The sequence below is a fragment of the Vicugna pacos genome, unplaced genomic scaffold, assembly GCF_048564905.1.
Source record: "Vicugna pacos unplaced genomic scaffold, VicPac4 scaffold_18, whole genome shotgun sequence".
In the NCBI taxonomy this organism is placed as follows: domain Eukaryota; kingdom Metazoa; phylum Chordata; class Mammalia; order Artiodactyla; family Camelidae; genus Vicugna; species Vicugna pacos.
The window spans coordinates 1660496-1681025 of record NW_027328739.1 but is presented as its reverse complement, the minus strand read 5'-3'; the positions used below and the strand labels follow the sequence as shown (position 1 = coordinate 1681025).

General features: G+C 45.2%; 3 long non-coding RNA genes across 3 annotated transcripts in view; all 3 read left to right on the top strand.

Annotated features, from left to right (window-relative positions):
* Positions 1 to 20530, top strand: part of LOC140692850 (uncharacterized) — a 114792-nt gene that overhangs the window by 59479 nt on the left and 34783 nt on the right. The gene's annotated exons all lie outside the window — the stretch shown is intronic.
* On the top strand, positions 2763 to 7712 carry LOC140692856 (uncharacterized). Its single transcript, XR_012068464.1, has 3 exons — positions 2763 to 2902; positions 6103 to 6175; positions 7549 to 7712. It is a non-coding gene; the product is annotated as an uncharacterized lncRNA (long non-coding RNA).
* LOC140692853 (uncharacterized) lies at positions 7942 to 12903 on the top strand. Its single transcript, XR_012068461.1, has 3 exons — positions 7942 to 8194; positions 11342 to 11467; positions 12841 to 12903. It is a non-coding gene; the product is annotated as an uncharacterized lncRNA (long non-coding RNA).

Here is a 20530-nt window from a genome sequence, read left to right as displayed (position 1 = left end):
ACCTTGGTGTCCTCGGTGCCGTACCGTGCTGGTGCCATCCAAAATGTAGCATCCGCTTTAGGGAGATAATGCTGTAGGTAATGCTTCCTCTTCTAACGCTGTGGACTTGGACCACTCTTCCTTGTCCTCTCATCCTTGTGGCACGGGTGCACGAAGGCAACCACACAGCTGTTGCGCATCCTGTGCCTCAAACCAAACCATAATCCCAGCCCAGGTTATGAATGTAGCAGATCCTAAGTCTTTTCATTCTGATTTCAAAACCAAGGCCCCCTGGATCCCTCAGACCAGATGAACGATATCTCTGATTCAGCCCCACACGTGCTCTATTGGCAAAATGCCCAATTGGTCCCTGGTCCTGCAGATGCACTGGGTGTGGCCATGGGACATATTGGTAATCTCAACCACGTGACCAGTTTTGATGCTTTATCATTGGTACACATTTTGGTTTGCTCTCTTGATTCGACCCACCACATCCCACAATGCACTCCAGATCCCTGAGACTCAGCGTGTGCCATCATTCGTAGCCCTATCCCTCACAGAACGTTGCCTCTGCTACCTCAAATGTGGCAGCTGGGATCTTGGACTCCGAATCAACTGTGGGGATATTTTGCGCTGGTTTCTTTGAGTTCTGTCAGCCAAGCATCTGCTGTGCACTCTTGTAAATCTCAGCACATCACCTTCTATCCCATGTCTCCTGTCCGCTTGAGAGTGTGCGTCCAAGTTAAACAGAGTTTCACCCTTGTTGCTCCATCACCAGGGGTCAGACCCTCACTGGATTCCATTTCCTGCTTTGCCTTCTCCTGCTTCCAGGTGTCCTGAGGCCTCATCCTGTCTTTGGAAGTAACAGACCTCTCTTCGGCAAGTGTCCTGTGCCAAGGGCTGGGTGAGTGGATGTTTCCATTGCTCTGTTCATGGGAGCGAGTGAGTGCAGGTTGCACTTCTTCTCTGCCAACTGGGCATCGATGAATCAACACTATCCAGACACATTTCACAGAAATGTGATATTTGCTCAGCTCTTTGTTTCTATACAGCCGTGGTGGGAGGGATGGTCCGAATACACCTGTTTTGACATTGTGTTGATATCTCATTTGCAGTCTTTAAGAAGTTTAAAAGAATTCATTTACATGTTTTGGGAGTTATACGAAAATGAAGTTATTTTTTGAAACACACTCAATCGACCTAGAAGCCAGACTTGTCAATTTTGGTAACATTTTGTCAGCTCGACGGAAAACCTAGACAGAGAGAATGCAAATTGGCAGTCCAAACTGTTAAAGGGTTCATGTCGGCTCTTTACGGTTGAAGCCTCCGAAACCAACAGGAACCATGAAATAACTATTGGAAACTTGAAATAACCCCCAAACTTGGATACACTTGTGCATTGGTGCCCTTTACTCCCAATGACACCTACTGGCCAATATTGGCATTTCAAGGGGTAACATCCCTCTCTAGGAAAATACAAGAGGAAAGAAACCAAATATATACATTTAGGTTTGAATCCAAAAGCACCTAGAGGCATTCTAGCTAGGAGAACCCTGCTGCAATTATGCTAGTCTATGGAGAACCAGGTGTTCTTCTATCAGTGATGAGAACGCTTAATCATCCGATCATGTTGGGTAAAGCCATTTAACGCAACCAAGTCTGCACCCGCATGATATAGTGCCCACGGGGGCTTGACTCAAGTGAAAGACGATCCACATAAGCTGTGTCTTTTATATCATTGGCGACTTTTACAGTACAGTTCTCTTTCTGACTTGTACTCTTTACCTATACTGTCTTGAAAAATTGAGGCCTAATACAGATTCAAGTTCAGTCAGATTCCCCTCTCTTACCACACTCCCTTCACCCCAGGGAAGACATAAACACAACATTTGCTGAATCTAGCGGAAGGCCATCGTTTCTAGGTGTGAGCTAAGTATTCAATTCCTATCTATTTCAGCCAAGTTTATTGGACCTTTAAGGAGTTCACTGTTGTTCACAGAGTGTGAAGCTGGAGGAACTCTGATTCTAGGAGGGGCTTGTTTTACTCGTAATGGCTTCATTGCAGCTCAGCTACTGATCCTTCAAAATGGATGCCTGTGTGGAGGGGAGGGAAGGCAAGTGCTTGCTAGCTAGGCCCAAACCTGGGAAAAGGCTTACCTGGGCTTGGTGAATTCTGGTCTGAATGGCTTGGGAAGGCCCCTTGGGAAGTGTGGATTCCCATGACCTCTTCCAAGAACAGGAGCGTTTTGATCATCTCTGCCATCTCTTCTCTTGCAGACGTCAGGGACCTTGGACCCGTTCTTGGAGAAGAGAATTGAGGAACTTCCTCAAGTCCACGTTGGCACTCCGTATGTTTCTGCCAGTATCAGCGAGGTTCAATATGTCTCATGAATGTCTTTTGAGCCTGGTATCCTCTACAGCTGTCTCCACGCCAGTATTCTCCATTGTAGCAGAACATCTCTCATCCATGTGTTCGCATCTCTCCTCAATCCGTTCAGCCAGCTTTTCGGCCAGCTTCTCTTCGTGTCTCCCCTAAAGTTGACTTCACCAGGACTGGGCAAGTCTGAAAGTACCTCGGAGCCTCACCAGTAAGCTGATGACAGGCAGATCTTCCACTGTCTGCCCTTTCAGGTTCTGGAAACTGACCTGTGACCTCAGGTCTTTGGGCAGCAGCAGTATCTCGAACTTACACAGCTTCCCGGACCAAACACCTAAGCCAAGCTCCACAGAGGGCGGCAGCCCCTCCATCACACTGATCCACCCACAGAACTCTGCCCGGTTACCTAGGATCCAACAGCCACAACAAGCCTCGCGGTACACACCAACATTCCACCTGGAATCCAACCGCTAACTGCCATCCCCAATGGCTGCTGCATCTTGTCAGTGTTGGGGGAGGGGCTGCATCCGACGAGAAGTTCCTAAGGTAAATGTGATTCTACCCACTAGCGTCCCATGGGCCTTTCTTCTTCCCTCTTTCCTTTTGTTCAGATCTCTATGCACAGTACCAATGGAGGGAAGTGTGTCCCTTTTCAGTTGATGGTTTCACACGTCTTTAAACTTTCTAACAGTTCACAGTACACAGAGACCCACTAAAGGAGACTTATGTTCCTATAATATCCGTACACCCGGAATACATATGCGTCGCCTGATTTCTGCTGAAACACCCGCACTCTCAGGACATGGATCCATTGGTTTCATGGGGGCTGAAATTCCAAGAAATGAAACCAACCCCAATGTGCACTTTGCTGTCGGTCTCTTTTGCTCTTAATACACTTTGGCAGAGCTACTTGCCTTTGTTATAGGCTTCTTACAATTCTTCTCTACGTAGCCTAGAATATGGCATTCCTTCATCCTGTTGGAAGACATACAAGTCTACATCACGGACTAGGAATCCATTTGATTCCAAATCGGCATTAGGGTTAGGTCACGATATGTTCTTATGAATCAAAATTTACGAATATGAATGCACGCCTCCGAATACAAGTGTGCTGAGTACATGCAAGCCGCGATAATGGGTCGATGCATGCTGAATGATCCTTGACATCACCTTAAGTATTTTCTTTTGAATAATCATGGTTCCCTTGGTAAATATCAGCCAACCGTACCATTTTGGTGTTTGTTTGTTGGTTTGATTCTTTGTTGGTCTGCTTCTCGCTTGTATTGCAAACACGACAGGCCATGCATCTCTCCTTAAGCTTGAAACAGAGAGTCAAATAAGCTGATTCACTTAAGAGAGTGCTTCCAATCACCTATGATTTCCTGCTTCCCTCTCCCATCTTTAGGGTTTTGATGTCCTCCTTGCCTTCTTCTTGTTTCTTCTTTGCCACTCATGCTCTTCTTGCATTTCCAATAATGGTTTCTTCTTTCCATTTCATCTTGCTGCTTTTCTATTCAGGGTAGATTTCTCAACCATTCTTGTAGGATAAGTTTTGAACTGCTGAATTCTTTTAAGATTTGCCGGTTTGTGGAATTTTCTAGCTCTGCCGTTATTAGGAATGGCGGTCATGTGGCATAGGCTCCCCTAGGTGGCAGCATTTGGCCATTCAGGATATGGTCTGTGTCCTGGCACTCCTCCCTCTCCTGCAATATTGCTGCCGAGATATCAGCTGAATCCCCTCTTGAGGTTCCCTTGTGACTATGTTGTTTCCTCCAGGTGCATTTTAAATCACTGTGATATTCGTGAGCTTTGTTGATTTGAATCATACAGCTGCTGGTAGGTCTATTGGGATTCCACCTCCTTTGGATGCTGTGTAATTCCTGAATTCGCATACATGATTCTTTCTTGGCTTTCAGGAAGTTTCAGTCTGATTTTTCTACAGATAAACTTTCAGACATTTTTTGTTTCCTTATCTCTTGCTTTTCCATCTGGGACCCTTATGAATTCTAGTCTTTCATGCCCTGTCTTAACCCAGGGTTCAACAGCAATGTTTACATTGCTTTGCACTTGCTTTCCTATGTCTGCTTCTGACCGAGGTTTTTCTGATCCCATGTCTTCACAGTCATTCACGCGTCCCTCTGCATTATCTAGTCTGCTTACGACTAAATTTTAGCCCTGATATTATCACATCCATTGAGTTTCCTGATATTTTTTGGCTCGTCTTTAGACTTTCTCTTCCCCTTTTCCGGTATTCTGCCTTATGTGATTCTGAGACACTGTTGTTTTTCAGTGATTTCCTGACCTCCATTTTCAACACATGGTCTGGATAGCGTTTTGCAGTCTAGTTGTTTGAAAGCTTATCTTTTGGGCCTTCAATATCTTTGGAACTGAAAATGGTACTTCCTGTTTCTTTTACTGTACTTCTTCACCTCTACTGCTCAGGTAATATCAGGTATGTAATGTGGACTTCTAGGGCTTTGTTAAGTGAAAATTTTAGACTTTTGGCTCTACGCAATTCCATGGGATTTCTGTGCGGACAATTTCTCCTAGACATTGATGCCATATCGTGTTCCTGTGTGTGTTGTCTGGTATATCTCCAATTGCTGTTGTTGCATTAGTTTTGATGAAAAACCAATAGTATTTCGATTTGCATAACTTCATTTTGATAATGCTTATCTCACAATTCTGAAAGTGCGCAGGACACTTCCTCTTGTGGAAATGAAGCTTTTAAAGGTTCTCAGCTCTGCATTCTGCTCTATGTCATTTTGGAGTGTTTCCAAAACAGCAAACTGAGAGTGCGCTTGTGCTTTGTAGTTCCACGGGAATGTCCCAATGAAAGCAGTTCTTCTCAGAGCTTCTCTGTCTACAGAAACACCAGTGGAAGCATATCTATGGATGTCACATATCAGGGCCTGCTGGAATGATCCCGCAGACCTACCTTGGTGTCCTCGGTGCCGTACCGTGCTGGTGCCATCCAAAATGTAGCATCCGCTTTAGGGAGATAATGCTGTAGGTAATGCTTCCTCTTCTAACGCTGTGGACTTGGACCACTCTTCCTTGTCCTCTCATCCTTGTGGCACGGGTGCACGAAGGCAACCACACAGCTGTTGCGCATCCTGTGCCTCAAACCAAACCATAATCCCAGCCCAGGTTATGAATGTAGCAGATCCTAAGTCTTTTCATTCTGATTTCAAAACCAAGGCCCCCTGGATCCCTCAGACCAGATGAACGATATCTCTGATTCAGCCCCACACGTGCTCTATTGGCAAAATGCCCAATTGGTCCCTGGTCCTGCAGATGCACTGGGTGTGGCCATGGGACATATTGGTAATCTCAACCACATGACCAGTTTTGATGCTTTATCATTGGTACACATTTTGGTTTGCTCTCTTGATTCGACCCACCACATCCCACAATGCACTCCAGATCCCTGAGACTCAGCGTGTGCCATCATTCGTAGCCCTATCCCTCACAGAACGTTGCCTCTGCTACCTCAAATGTGGCAGCTGGGATCTTGGACTCCGAATCAACTGTGGGGATATTTTGCGCTGGTTTCTTTGAGTTCTGTCAGCCAAGCATCTGCTGTGCACTCTTGTAAATCTCAGCACATCACCTTCTATCCCATGTCTCCTGTCCGCTTGAGAGTGTGCGTCCAAGTTAAACAGAGTTTCACCCTTGTTGCTCCATCACCAGGGGTCAGACCCTCACTGGATTCCATTTCCTGCTTTGCCTTCTCCTGCTTCCAGGTGTCCTGAGGCCTCATCCTGTCTTTGGAAGTAACAGACCTCTCTTCGGCAAGTGTCCTGTGCCAAGGGCTGGGTGAGTGGATGTTTCCATTGCTCTGTTCATGGGAGCGAGTGAGTGCAGGTTGCACTTCTTCTCTGCCAACTGGGCATCGATGAATCAACACTATCCAGACACATTTCACAGAAATGTGATATTTGCTCAGCTCTTTGTTTCTATACAGCCGTGGTGGGAGGGATGGTCCGAATACACCTGTTTTGACATTGTGTTGATATCTCATTTGCAGTCTTTAAGAAGTTTAAAAGAATTCATTTACATGTTTTGGGAGTTATACGAAAATGAAGTTATTTTTTGAAACACACTCAATCGACCTAGAAGCCAGACTTGTCAATTTTGGTAACATTTTGTCAGCTCGACGGAAAACCTAGACAGAGAGAATGCAAATTGGCAGTCCAAACTGTTAAAGGGTTCATGTCGGCTCTTTACGGTTGAAGCCTCCGAAACCAACAGGAACCATGAAATAACTATTGGAAACTTGAAATAACCCCCAAACTTGGATACACTTGTGCATTGGTGCCCTTTACTCCCAATGACACCTACTGGCCAATATTGGCATTTCAAGGGGTAACATCCCTCTCTAGGAAAATACAAGAGGAAAGAAACCAAATATATACATTTAGGTTTGAATCCAAAAGCACCTAGAGGCATTCTAGCTAGGAGAACCCTGCTGCAATTATGCTAGTCTATGGAGAACCAGGTGTTCTTCTATCAGTGATGAGAACGCTTAATCATCCGATCATGTTGGGTAAAGCCATTTAACGCAACCAAGTCTGCACCCGCATGATATAGTGCCCACGGGGGCTTGACTCAAGTGAAAGACGATCCACATAAGCTGTGTCTTTTATATCATTGGCGACTTTTACAGTACAGTTCTCTTTCTGACTTGTACTCTTTACCTATACTGTCTTGAAAAATTGAGGCCTAATACAGATTCAAGTTCAGTCAGATTCCCCTCTCTTACCACACTCCCTTCACCCCAGGGAAGACATAAACACAACATTTGCTGAATCTAGCGGAAGGCCATCGTTTCTAGGTGTGAGCTAAGTATTCAATTCCTATCTATTTCAGCCAAGTTTATTGGACCTTTAAGGAGTTCACTGTTGTTCACAGAGTGTGAAGCTGGAGGAACTCTGATTCTAGGAGGGGCTTGTTTTACTCGTAATGGCTTCATTGCAGCTCAGCTACTGATCCTTCAAAATGGATGCCTGTGTGGAGGGGAGGGAAGGCAAGTGCTTGCTAGCTAGGCCCAAACCTGGGAAAAGGCTTACCTGGGCTTGGTGAATTCTGGTCTGAATGGCTTGGGAAGGCCCCTTGGGAAGTGTGGATTCCCATGACCTCTTCCAAGAACAGGAGCGTTTTGATCATCTCTGCCATCTCTTCTCTTGCAGACGTCAGGGACCTCGGACCCGTTCTTGGAGAAGAGAATTGAGGAACTTCCTCAAGTCCACGTTGGCACTCCGTATGTTTCTGCCAGTATCAGCGAGGTTCAATATGTCTCATGAATGTCTTTTGAGCCTGGTATCCTCTACAGCTGTCTCCACGCCAGTATTCTCCATTGTAGCAGAACATCTCTCATCCATGTGTTCGCATCTCTCCTCAATCCGTTCAGCCAGCTTTTCGGCCAGCTTCTCTTCGTGTCTCCCCTAAAGTTGACTTCACCAGGACTGGGCAAGTCTGAAAGTACCTCGGAGCCTCACCAGTAAGCTGATGACAGGCAGATCTTCCACTGTCTGCCCTTTCAGGTTCTGGAAACTGACCTGTGACCTCAGGTCTTTGGGCAGCAGCAGTATCTCGAACTTACACAGCTTCCCGGACCAAACACCTAAGCCAAGCTCCACAGAGGGCGGCAGCCCCTCCATCACACTGATCCACCCACAGAACTCTGCCCGGTTACCTAGGATCCAACAGCCACAACAAGCCTCGCGGTACACACCAACATTCCACCTGGAATCCAACCGCTAACTGCCATCCCCAATGGCTGCTGCATCTTGTCAGTGTTGGGGGAGGGGCTGCATCCGACGAGAAGTTCCTAAGGTAAATGTGATTCTACCCACTAGCGTCCCATGGGCCTTTCTTCTTCCCTCTTTCCTTTTGTTCAGATCTCTATGCACAGTACCAATGGAGGGAAGTGTGTCCCTTTTCAGTTGATGGTTTCACACGTCTTTAAACTTTCTAACAGTTCACAGTACACAGAGACCCACTAAAGGAGACTTATGTTCCTATAATATCCGTACACCCGGAATACATATGCGTCGCCTGATTTCTGCTGAAACACCCGCACTCTCAGGACATGGATCCATTGGTTTCATGGGGGCTGAAATTCCAAGAAATGAAACCAACCCCAATGTGCACTTTGCTGTCAGTCTCTTTTGCTCTTAGTACACTTTGGCAGAGCTACTTGCCTTTGTTATAGGCTTCTTACAATTCTTCTCTACGTAGCCTAGAATATGGCATTCCTTCATCCTGTTGGAAGACATACAAGTCTACATCACGGACTAGGAATCCATTTGATTCCAAATCGGCATTAGGGTTAGGTCACGATATGTTCTTATGAATCAAAATTTACGAATATGAATGCACGCCTCCGAATACAAGTGTGCTGAGTACATGCAAGCCGCGATAATGGGTCGATGCATGCTGAATGATCCTTGACATCACCTTAAGTATTTTCTTTTGAATAATCATGGTTCCCTTGGTAAATATCAGCCAACCGTACCATTTTGGTGTTTGTTTGTTGGTTTGATTCTTTGTTGGTCTGCTTCTCGCTTGTATTGCAAACACGACAGGCCATGCATCTCTCCTTAAGCTTGAAACAGAGAGTCAAATAAGCTGATTCACTTAAGAGAGTGCTTCCAATCACCTATGATTTCCTGCTTCCCTCTCCCATCTTTAGGGTTTTGATGTCCTCCTTGCCTTCTTCTTGTTTCTTCTTTGCCACTCATGCTCTTCTTGCATTTCCAATAATGGTTTCTTCTTTCCATTTCATCTTGCTGCTTTTCTATTCAGGGTAGATTTCTCAACCATTCTTGTAGGATAAGTTTTGAACTGCTGAATTCTTTTAAGATTTGCCGGTTTGTGGAATTTTCTAGCTCTGCCGTTATTAGGAATGGCGGTCATGTGGCATAGGCTCCCCTAGGTGGCAGCATTTGGCCATTCAGGATATGGTCTGTGTCCTGGCACTCCTCCCTCTCCTGCAATATTGCTGCCGAGATATCAGCTGAATCCCCTCTTGAGGTTCCCTTGTGACTATGTTGTTTCCTCCAGGTGCATTTTAAATCACTGTGATATTCGTGAGCTTTGTTGATTTGAATCATACAGCTGCTGGTAGGTCTATTGGGATTCCACCTCCTTTGGATGCTGTGTAATTCCTGAATTCGCATACATGATTCTTTCTTGGCTTTCAGGAAGTTTCAGTCTGATTTTTCTACAGATAAATTTTCAGACATTTTTTGTTTCCTTATCTCTTGCTTTTCCATCTGGGACCCTTATGAATTCTAGTCTTTCATGCCCTGTCTTAACCCAGGGTTCAACAGCAATGTTTACATTGCTTTGCACTTGCTTTCCTATGTCTGCTTCTGACCGAGGTTTTTCTGATCCCATGTCTTCACAGTCATTCACGCGTCCCTCTGCATTATCTAGTCTGCTTACGACTAAATTTTAGCCCTGATATTATCACATCCATTGAGTTTCCTGATATTTTTTGGCTCGTCTTTAGACTTTCTCTTCCCCTTTTCCGGTATTCTGCCTTATGTGATTCTGAGACACTGTTGTTTTTCAGTGATTTCCTGACCTCCATTTTCAACACATGGTCTGGATAGCGTTTTGCAGTCTAGTTGTTTGAAAGCTTATCTTTTGGGCCTTCAATATCTTTGGAACTGAAAATGGTACTTCCTGTTTCTTTTACTGTACTTCTTCACCTCTACTGCTCAGGTAATATCAGGTATGTAATGTGGACTTCTAGGGCTTTGTTAAGTGAAAATTTTAGACCTTTGGCTCTACGCAATTCCATGGGATTTCTGTGCGGACAATTTCTCCTAGACATTGATGCCATATCGTGTTCCTGTGTGTGTTGTCTGGTATATCTCCAATTGCTGTTGTTGCATTAGTTTTGATGAAAAACCAATACTATTTCGATTTGCATAACTTCATTTTGATAATGCTTATCTCACAATTCTGAAAGTGCGCAGGACACTTCCTCTTGTGGAAATGAAGCTTTTAAAGGTTCTCAGCTCTGCATTCTGCTCTATGTCATTTTGGAGTGTTTCCAAAACAGCAAACTGAGAGTGCGCTTGTGCTTTGTAGTTCCACGGGAATGTCCCAATGAAAGCAGTTCTTCTCAGAGCTTCTCTGTCTACAGAAACACCAGTGGAAGCATATCTATGGATGTCACATATCAGGGCCTGCTGGAATGATCCCGCAGACCTACCTTGGTGTCCTCGGTGCCGTACCGTGCTGGTGCCATCCAAAATGTAGCATCCGCTTTAGGGAGATAATGCTGTAGGTAATGCTTCCTCTTCTAACGCTGTGGACTTGGACCACTCTTCCTTGTCCTCTCATCCTTGTGGCACGGGTGCACGAAGGCAACCACACAGCTGTTGCGCATCCTGTGCCTCAAACCAAACCATAATCCCAGCCCAGGTTATGAATGTAGCAGATCCTAAGTCTTTTCATTCTGATTTCAAAACCAAGGCCCCCTGGATCCCTCAGACCAGATGAACGATATCTCTGATTCAGCCCCACACGTGCTCTATTGGCAAAATGCCCAATTGGTCCCTGGTCCTGCAGATGCACTGGGTGTGGCCATGGGACATATTGGTAATCTCAACCACGTGACCAGTTTTGATGCTTTATCATTGGTACACATTTTGGTTTGCTCTCTTGATTCGACCCACCACATCCCACAATGCACTCCAGATCCCTGAGACTCAGCGTGTGCCATCATTCGTAGCCCTATCCCTCACAGAACGTTGCCTCTGCTACCTCAAATGTGGCAGCTGGGATCTTGGACTCCGAATCAACTGTGGGGATATTTTGCGCTGGTTTCTTTGAGTTCTGTCAGCCAAGCATCTGCTGTGCACTCTTGTAAATCTCAGCACATCACCTTCTATCCCATGTCTCCTGTCCGCTTGAGAGTGTGCGTCCAAGTTAAACAGAGTTTCACCCTTGTTGCTCCATCACCAGGGGTCAGACCCTCACTGGATTCCATTTCCTGCTTTGCCTTCTCCTGCTTCCAGGTGTCCTGAGGCCTCATCCTGTCTTTGGAAGTAACAGACCTCTCTTCGGCAAGTGTCCTGTGCCAAGGGCTGGGTGAGTGGATGTTTCCATTGCTCTGTTCATGGGAGCGAGTGAGTGCAGGTTGCACTTCTTCTCTGCCAACTGGGCATCGATGAATCAACACTATCCAGACACATTTCACAGAAATGTGATATTTGCTCAGCTCTTTGTTTCTATACAGCCGTGGTGGGAGGGATGGTCCGAATACACCTGTTTTGACATTGTGTTGATATCTCATTTGCAGTCTTTAAGAAGTTTAAAAGAATTCATTTACATGTTTTGGGAGTTATACGAAAATGAAGTTATTTTTTGAAACACACTCAATCGACCTAGAAGCCAGACTTGTCAATTTTGGTAACATTTTGTCAGCTCGACGGAAAACCTAGACAGAGAGAATGCAAATTGGCAGTCCAAACTGTTAAAGGGTTCATGTCGGCTCTTTACGGTTGAAGCCTCCGAAACCAACAGGAACCATGAAATAACTATTGGAAACTTGAAATAACCCCCAAACTTGGATACACTTGTGCATTGGTGCCCTTTACTCCCAATGACACCTACTGGCCAATATTGGCATTTCAAGGGGTAACATCCCTCTCTAGGAAAATACAAGAGGAAAGAAACCAAATATATACATTTAGGTTTGAATCCAAAAGCACCTAGAGGCATTCTAGCTAGGAGAACCCTGCTGCAATTATGCTAGTCTATGGAGAACCAGGTGTTCTTCTATCAGTGATGAGAACGCTTAATCATCCGATCATGTTGGGTAAAGCCATTTAACGCAACCAAGTCTGCACCCGCATGATATAGTGCCCACGGGGGCTTGACTCAAGTGAAAGACGATCCACATAAGCTGTGTCTTTTATATCATTGGCGACTTTTACAGTACAGTTCTCTTTCTGACTTGTACTCTTTACCTATACTGTCTTGAAAAATTGAGGCCTAATACAGATTCAAGTTCAGTCAGATTCCCCTCTCTTACCACACTCCCTTCACCCCAGGGAAGACATAAACACAACATTTGCTGAATCTAGCGGAAGGCCATCGTTTCTAGGTGTGAGCTAAGTATTCAATTCCTATCTATTTCAGCCAAGTTTATTGGACCTTTAAGGAGTTCACTGTTGTTCACAGAGTGTGAAGCTGGAGGAACTCTGATTCTAGGAGGGGCTTGTTTTACTCGTAATGGCTTCATTGCAGCTCAGCTACTGATCCTTCAAAATGGATGCCTGTGTGGAGGGGAGGGAAGGCAAGTGCTTGCTAGCTAGGCCCAAACCTGGGAAAAGGCTTACCTGGGCTTGGTGAATTCTGGTCTGAATGGCTTGGGAAGGCCCCTTGGGAAGTGTGGATTCCCATGACCTCTTCCAAGAACAGGAGCGTTTTGATCATCTCTGCCATCTCTTCTCTTGCAGACGTCAGGGACCTCGGACCCGTTCTTGGAGAAGAGAATTGAGGAACTTCCTCAAGTCCACGTTGGCACTCCGTATGTTTCTGCCAGTATCAGCGAGGTTCAATATGTCTCATGAATGTCTTTTGAGCCTGGTATCCTCTACAGCTGTCTCCACGCCAGTATTCTCCATTGTAGCAGAACATCTCTCATCCATGTGTTCGCATCTCTCCTCAATCCGTTCAGCCAGCTTTTCGGCCAGCTTCTCTTCGTGTCTCCCCTAAAGTTGACTTCACCAGGACTGGGCAAGTCTGAAAGTACCTCGGAGCCTCACCAGTAAGCTGATGACAGGCAGATCTTCCACTGTCTGCCCTTTCAGGTTCTGGAAACTGACCTGTGACCTCAGGTCTTTGGGCAGCAGCAGTATCTCGAACTTACACAGCTTCCCGGACCAAACACCTAAGCCAAGCTCCACAGAGGGCGGCAGCCCCTCCATCACACTGATCCACCCACAGAACTCTGCCCGGTTACCTAGGATCCAACAGCCACAACAAGCCTCGCGGTACACACCAACATTCCACCTGGAATCCAACCGCTAACTGCCATCCCCAATGGCTGCTGCATCTTGTCAGTGTTGGGGGAGGGGCTGCATCCGACGAGAAGTTCCTAAGGTAAATGTGATTCTACCCACTAGCGTCCCATGGGCCTTTCTTCTTCCCTCTTTCCTTTTGTTCAGATCTCTATGCACAGTACCAATGGAGGGAAGTGTGTCCCTTTTCAGTTGATGGTTTCACACGTCTTTAAACTTTCTAACAGTTCACAGTACACAGAGACCCACTAAAGGAGACTTATGTTCCTATAATATCCGTACACCCGGAATACATATGCGTCGCCTGATTTCTGCTGAAACACCCGCACTCTCAGGACATGGATCCATTGGTTTCATGGGGGCTGAAATTCCAAGAAATGAAACCAACCCCAATGTGCACTTTGCTGTCAGTCTCTTTTGCTCTTAGTACACTTTGGCAGAGCTACTTGCCTTTGTTATAGGCTTCTTACAATTCTTCTCTACGTAGCCTAGAATATGGCATTCCTTCATCCTGTTGGAAGACATACAAGTCTACATCACGGACTAGGAATCCATTTGATTCCAAATCGGCATTAGGGTTAGGTCACGATATGTTCTTATGAATCAAAATTTACGAATATGAATGCACGCCTCCGAATACAAGTGTGCTGAGTACATGCAAGCCGCGATAATGGGTCGATGCATGCTGAATGATCCTTGACATCACCTTAAGTATTTTCTTTTGAATAATCATGGTTCCCTTGGTAAATATCAGCCAACCGTACCATTTTGGTGTTTGTTTGTTGGTTTGATTCTTTGTTGGTCTGCTTCTCGCTTGTATTGCAAACACGACAGGCCATGCATCTCTCCTTAAGCTTGAAACAGAGAGTCAAATAAGCTGATTCACTTAAGAGAGTGCTTCCAATCACCTATGATTTCCTGCTTCCCTCTCCCATCTTTAGGGTTTTGATGTCCTCCTTGCCTTCTTCTTGTTTCTTCTTTGCCACTCATGCTCTTCTTGCATTTCCAATAATGGTTTCTTCTTTCCATTTCATCTTGCTGCTTTTCTATTCAGGGTAGATTTCTCAACCATTCTTGTAGGATAAGTTTTGAACTGCTGAATTCTTTTAAGATTTGCCGGTTTGTGGAATTTTCTAGCTCTGCCGTTATTAGGAATGGCGGTCATGTGGCATAGGCTCCCCTAGGTGGCAGCATTTGGCCATTCAGGATATGGTCTGTGTCCTGGCACTCCTCCCTCTCCTGCAATATTGCTGCCGAGATATCAGCTGAATCCCCTCTTGAGGTTCCCTTGTGACTATGTTGTTTCCTCCAGGTGCATTTTAAATCACTGTGATATTCGTGAGCTTTGTTGATTTGAATCATACAGCTGCTGGTAGGTCTATTGGGATTCCACCTCCTTTGGATGCTGTGTAATTCCTGAATTCGCATACATGATTCTTTCTTGGCTTTCAGGAAGTTTCAGTCTGATTTTTCTACAGATAAACTTTCAGACATTTTTTGTTTCCTTATCTCTTGCTTTTCCATCTGGGACCCTTATGAATTCTAGTCTTTCATGCCCTGTCTTAACCCAGGGTTCAACAGCAATGTTTACATTGCTTTGCACTTGCTATCCTATGTCTGCTTCTGACCGAGGTTTTTCTGATCCCATGTCTTCACAGTCATTCACGCGTCCCTCTGCATTATCTAGTCTGCTTACGACTAAATTTTAGCCCTGATATTATCACATCCATTGAGTTTCCTGATATTTTTTGGCTCGTCTTTAGACTTTCTCTTCCCCTTTTCCGGTATTCTGCCTTATGTGATTCTGAGACACTGTTGTTTTTCAGTGATTTCCTGACCTCCATTTTCAACACATGGTCTGGATAGCGTTTTGCAGTCTAGTTGTTTGAAAGCTTATCTTTTGGGCCTTCAATATCTTTGGAACTGAAAATGGTACTTCCTGTTTCTTTTACTGTACTTCTTCACCTCTACTGCTCAGGTAATATCAGGTATGTAATGTGGACTTCTAGGGCTTTGTTAAGTGAAAATTTTAGACTTTTGGCTCTACGCAATTCCATGGGATTTCTGTGCGGACAATTTCTCCTAGACATTGATGCCATATCGTGTTCCTGTGTGTGTTGTCTGGTATATCTCCAATTGCTGTTGTTGCATTAGTTTTGATGAAAAACCAATACTATTTCGATTTGCATAACTTCATTTTGATAATGCTTATCTCACAATTCTGAAAGTGCGCAGGACACTTCCTCTTGTGGAAATGAAGCTTTTAAAGGTTCTCAACTCTGCATTCTGCTCTATGTCATTTTGGAGTGTTTCCAAAACAGCAAACTGAGAGTGCGCTTGTGCTTTGTAGTTCCACGGGAATGTCCCAATGAAAGCAGTTCTTCTCAGAGCTTCTCTGTCTACAGAAACACCAGTGGAAGCATATCTATGGATGTCACATATCAGGGCCTGCTGGAATGATCCCGCAGACCTACCTTGGTGTCCTCGGTGCCGTACCGTGCTGGTGCCATCCAAAATGTAGCATCCGCTTTAGGGAGATAATGCTGTAGGTAATGCTTCCTCTTCTAACGCTGTGGACTTGGACCACTCTTCCTTGTCCTCTCATCCTTGTGGCACGGGTGCACGAAGGCAACCACACAGCTGTTGCGCATCCTGTGCCTCAAACCAAACCATAATCCCAGCCCAGGTTATGAATGTAGCAGATCCTAAGTCTTTTCATTCTGATTTCAAAACCAAGGCCCCCTGGATCCCTCAGACCAGATGAACGATATCTCTGATTCAGCCCCACACGTGCTCTATTGGCAAAATGCCCAATTGGTCCCTGGTCCTGCAGATGCACTGGGTGTGGCCATGGGACATATTGGTAATCTCAACCACGTGACCAGTTTTGATGCTTTATCATTGGTACACATTTTGGTTTGCTCTCTTGATTCGACCCACCACATCCCACAATGCACTCCAGATCCCTGAGACTCAGCGTGTGCCATCATTCGTAGCCCTATCCCTCACAGAACGTTGCCTCTGCTACCTCAAATGTGGCAGCTGGGATCTTGGACTCCGAATCAACTGTGGGGATATTTTGCGCTGGTTTCTTTGAGTTCTGTCAGCCAAGCATCTGCTGTGCACTCTTGTAAATCTCAGCACATCACCTTCTATCCCATGTCTCCTGTCCGCTTGAGAGTGTGCGTCCAAGTTAAACAGAGTTTCACCCTTGTTGCTCCATCACCAGGGGTCAGACCCTCACTGGATTCCATTTCCTGCTTTGCCTTCTCCTGCTTCCAGGTGTCCTGAGGCCTCATCCTGTCTTTGGAAGTAACAGACCTCTCTTCGGCAAGTGTCCTGTGCCAAGGGCTGGGTGAGTGGATGTTTCCATTGCTCTGTTCATGGGAGCGAGTGAGTGCAGGTTGCACTTCTTCTCTGCCAACTGGGCATCGATGAATCAACACTATCCAGATACATTTCACAGAAATGTGATATTTGCTTAGCTCTTTGTTTCTATACAGCCGTGGTGGGAGGGATGGTCCGAATACACCTGTTTTGACATTGTGTTGATATCCCATTTGCAGTCTTTAAGAAGTTTAAAAGAATTCATTTACATGTTTTGGGAGTTATACGAAAATGAAGTTATTTTTTGAAACACACTCAATCGACCTAGAAGCCAGACTTGTCAATTTTGGTAACATTTTGTCAGCTCGACGGAAAACCTAGACAGAGAGAATGCAAATTGGCAGTCCAAACTGTTAAAGGGTTCATGTCGGCTCTTTACGGTTGAAGCCTCCGAAACCAACAGGAACCATGAAATAACTATTGGAAACTTGAAATAACCCCCAAACTTGGATACACTTGTGCATTGGTGCCCTTTACTCCCAATGACACCTACTGGCCAATATTGGCATTTCAAGGGGTAACATCCCTCTCTAGGAAAATACAAGAGGAAAGAAACCAAATATATACATTTAGGTTTGAATCCAAAAGCACCTAGAGGCATTCTAGCTAGGAGAACCCTGCTGCAATTATGCTAGTCTATGGAGAACCAGGTGTTCTTCTATCAGTGATGAGAACGCTTAATCATCCGATCATGTTGGGTAAAGCCATTTAACGCAACCAAGTCTGCACCCGCATGATATAGTGCCCACGGGGGCTTGACTCAAGTGAAAGACGATCCACATAAGCTGTGTCTTTTATATCATTGGCGACTTTTACAGTACAGTTCTCTTTCTGACTTGTACTCTTTACCTATACTGTCTTGAAAAATTGAGGCCTAATACAGATTCAAGTTCAGTCAGATTCCCCTCTCTTACCACACTCCCTTCACCCCAGGGAAGACATAAACACAACATTTGCTGAATCTAGCGGAAGGCCATCGTTTCTAGGTGTGAGCTAAGTATTCAATTCCTATCTATTTCAGCCAAGCTTATTGGACCTTTAAGGAGTTCACTGTTGTTCACAGAGTGTGAAGCTGGAGGAACTCTGATTCTAGGAGGGGCTTGTTTTACTCGTAATGGCTTCATTGCAGCTCAGCTACTGATCCTTCAAAATGGATGCCTGTGTGGAGGGGAGGGAAGGCAAGTGCTTGCTAGCTAGGCCCAAACCTGGGAAAAGGCTTACCTGGGCTTGGTGAATTCTGGTCTGAATGGCTTGGGAAGGCCCCTTGGGAAGTGTGGATTCCCATGACCTCTTCCAAGAACAGGAGCGTTTTGATCATCTCTGCCATCTCTTCTCTTGCAGACGTCAGGGACCTTGGACCCGTTCTTGGAGAAGAGAATTGAGGAACTTCCTCAAGTCCACGTTGGCACTCCGTATGTTTCTGCCAGTATCAGCGAGGTTCAATATGTCTCATGAATGTCTTTTGAGCCTGGTATCCTCTACAGCTGTCTCCACGCCAGTATTCTCCATTGTAGCAGAACATCTCTCATCCATGTGTTCGCATCTCTCCTCAATCCGTTCAGCCAGCTTTTCGGCCAGCTTCTCTTCGTGTCTCCCCTAAAGTTGACTTCACCAGGACTGGGCAAGTCTGAAAGTACCTCGGAGCCTCACCAGTAAGCTGATGACAGGCAGATCTTCCACTGTCTGCCCTTTCAGGTTCTGGAAACTGACCTGTGACCTCAGGTCTTTGGGCAGCAGCAGTATCTCGAACTTACACAGCTTCCCGGACCAAACACCTAAGCCAAGCTCCACAGAGGGTGGCAGCCCCTCCATCACACTGATCCACCCACAGAACTCTGCCCGGTTACCTAGGATCCAACAGCCACAACAAGCCAAGCGGTACACACCAACATTCCACCTGGAATCCAACCACTAACTGCCATCCCCAATGGCTGCTGCATCTTGTCAGTGTTGGGGGAGGGGCTGCATCCGACGAGAAGTTCCTAAGGTAAATGTGATTCTACCCACTAGCGTCCCATGGGCCTTTCTTCTTCCCTCTTTCCTTTTGTTCAGATCTCTATGCACAGTACCAATGGAGGGAAGTGTGTCCCTTTTCAGTTGATGGTTTCACACGTCTTTAAACTTTCTAACAGTTCACAGTACACAGAGACCCACTAAAGGAGACTTATGTTCCTATAATATCCGTACACCCGGAATACATATGCGTCGCCTGATTTCTGCTGAAACACCCGCACTCTCAGGACATGGATCCATTGGTTTCATGGGGGCTGAAATTCCAAGAAATGAAACCAACCCCAATGTGCACTTTGCTGTCAGTCTCTTTTGCTCTTAGTACACTTTGGCAGAGCTACTTGCCTTTGTTATAGGCTTCTTACAATTCTTCTCTACGTAGCCTAGAATATGGCATTCCTTCATCCTGTTGGAAGACATACAAGTCTACATCACGGACTAGGAATCCATTTGATTCCAAATCGGCATTAGGGTTAGGTCACGATATGTTCTTATGAATCAAAATTTACGAATATGAATGCACGCCTCCGAATACAAGTGTGCTGAGTACATGCAAGCCGCGATAATGGGTCGATGCATGCTGAATGATCCTTGACATCACCTTAAGTATTTTCTTTTGAATAATCATGGTTCCCTTGGTAAATATCAGCCAACCGTACCATTTTGGTGTTTGTTTGTTGGTTTGATTCTTTGTTGGTCTGCTTCTCGCTTGTATTGCAAACACGACAGGCCATGCATCTCTCCTTAAGCTTGAAACAGAGAGTCAAATAAGCTGATTCACTTAAGAGAGTGCTTCCAATCACCTATGATTTCCTGCTTCCCTCTCCCATCTTTAGGGTTTTGATGTCCTCCTTGCCTTCTTCTTGTTTCTTCTTTGCCACTCATGCTCTTCTTGCATTTCCAATAATGGTTTCTTCTTTCCATTTCATCTTGCTGCTTTTCTATTCAGGGTAGATTTCTCAACCATTCTTGTAGGATAAGTTTTGAACTGCTGAATTCTTTTAAGATTTGCCGGTTTGTGGAATTTTCTAGCTCTGCCGTTATTAGGAATGGCGGTCATGTGGCATAGGCTCCCCTAGGTGGCAGCATTTGGCCATTCAGGATATGGTCTGTGTCCTGGCACTCCTCCCTCTCCTGCAATATTGCTGCCGAGATATCAGCTGAATCCCCTCTTGAGGTTCCCTTGTGACTATGTTGTTTCCTCCAGGTGCATTTTAAATCACTGTGATATTCGTGAGCTTTGTTGATTTGAATCATACAGCTGCTGGTAGGTCTATTGGGATTCCACCTCCTTTGGATGCTGTGTAATTCCTGAATTCGCATACATGATTCTTTCTTGGCTTTCAGGAAGTTTCAGTCTGATTTTTCTACAGATAAACTTTCAGACATTTTTTGTTTCCTTATCTCTTGCTTTTCCATCTGGGACCCTTATGAATTCTAGTCTTTCATGCCCTGTCTTAACCCAGGGTTCAACAGCAATGTTTACATTGCTTTGCACTTGCTTTCCTATGTCTGCTTCTGACCGAGGTTTTTCTGATCCCATGTCTTCACAGTCATTCACGCGTCCCTCTGCATTATCTAGTCTGCTTACGACTAAATTTTAGCCCTGATATTATCACATCCATTGAGTTTCCTGATATTTTTTGGCTCGTCTTTAGACTTTCTCTTCCCCTTTTCCGGTATTCTGCCTTATGTGATTCTGAGACACTGTTGTTTTTCAGTGATTTCC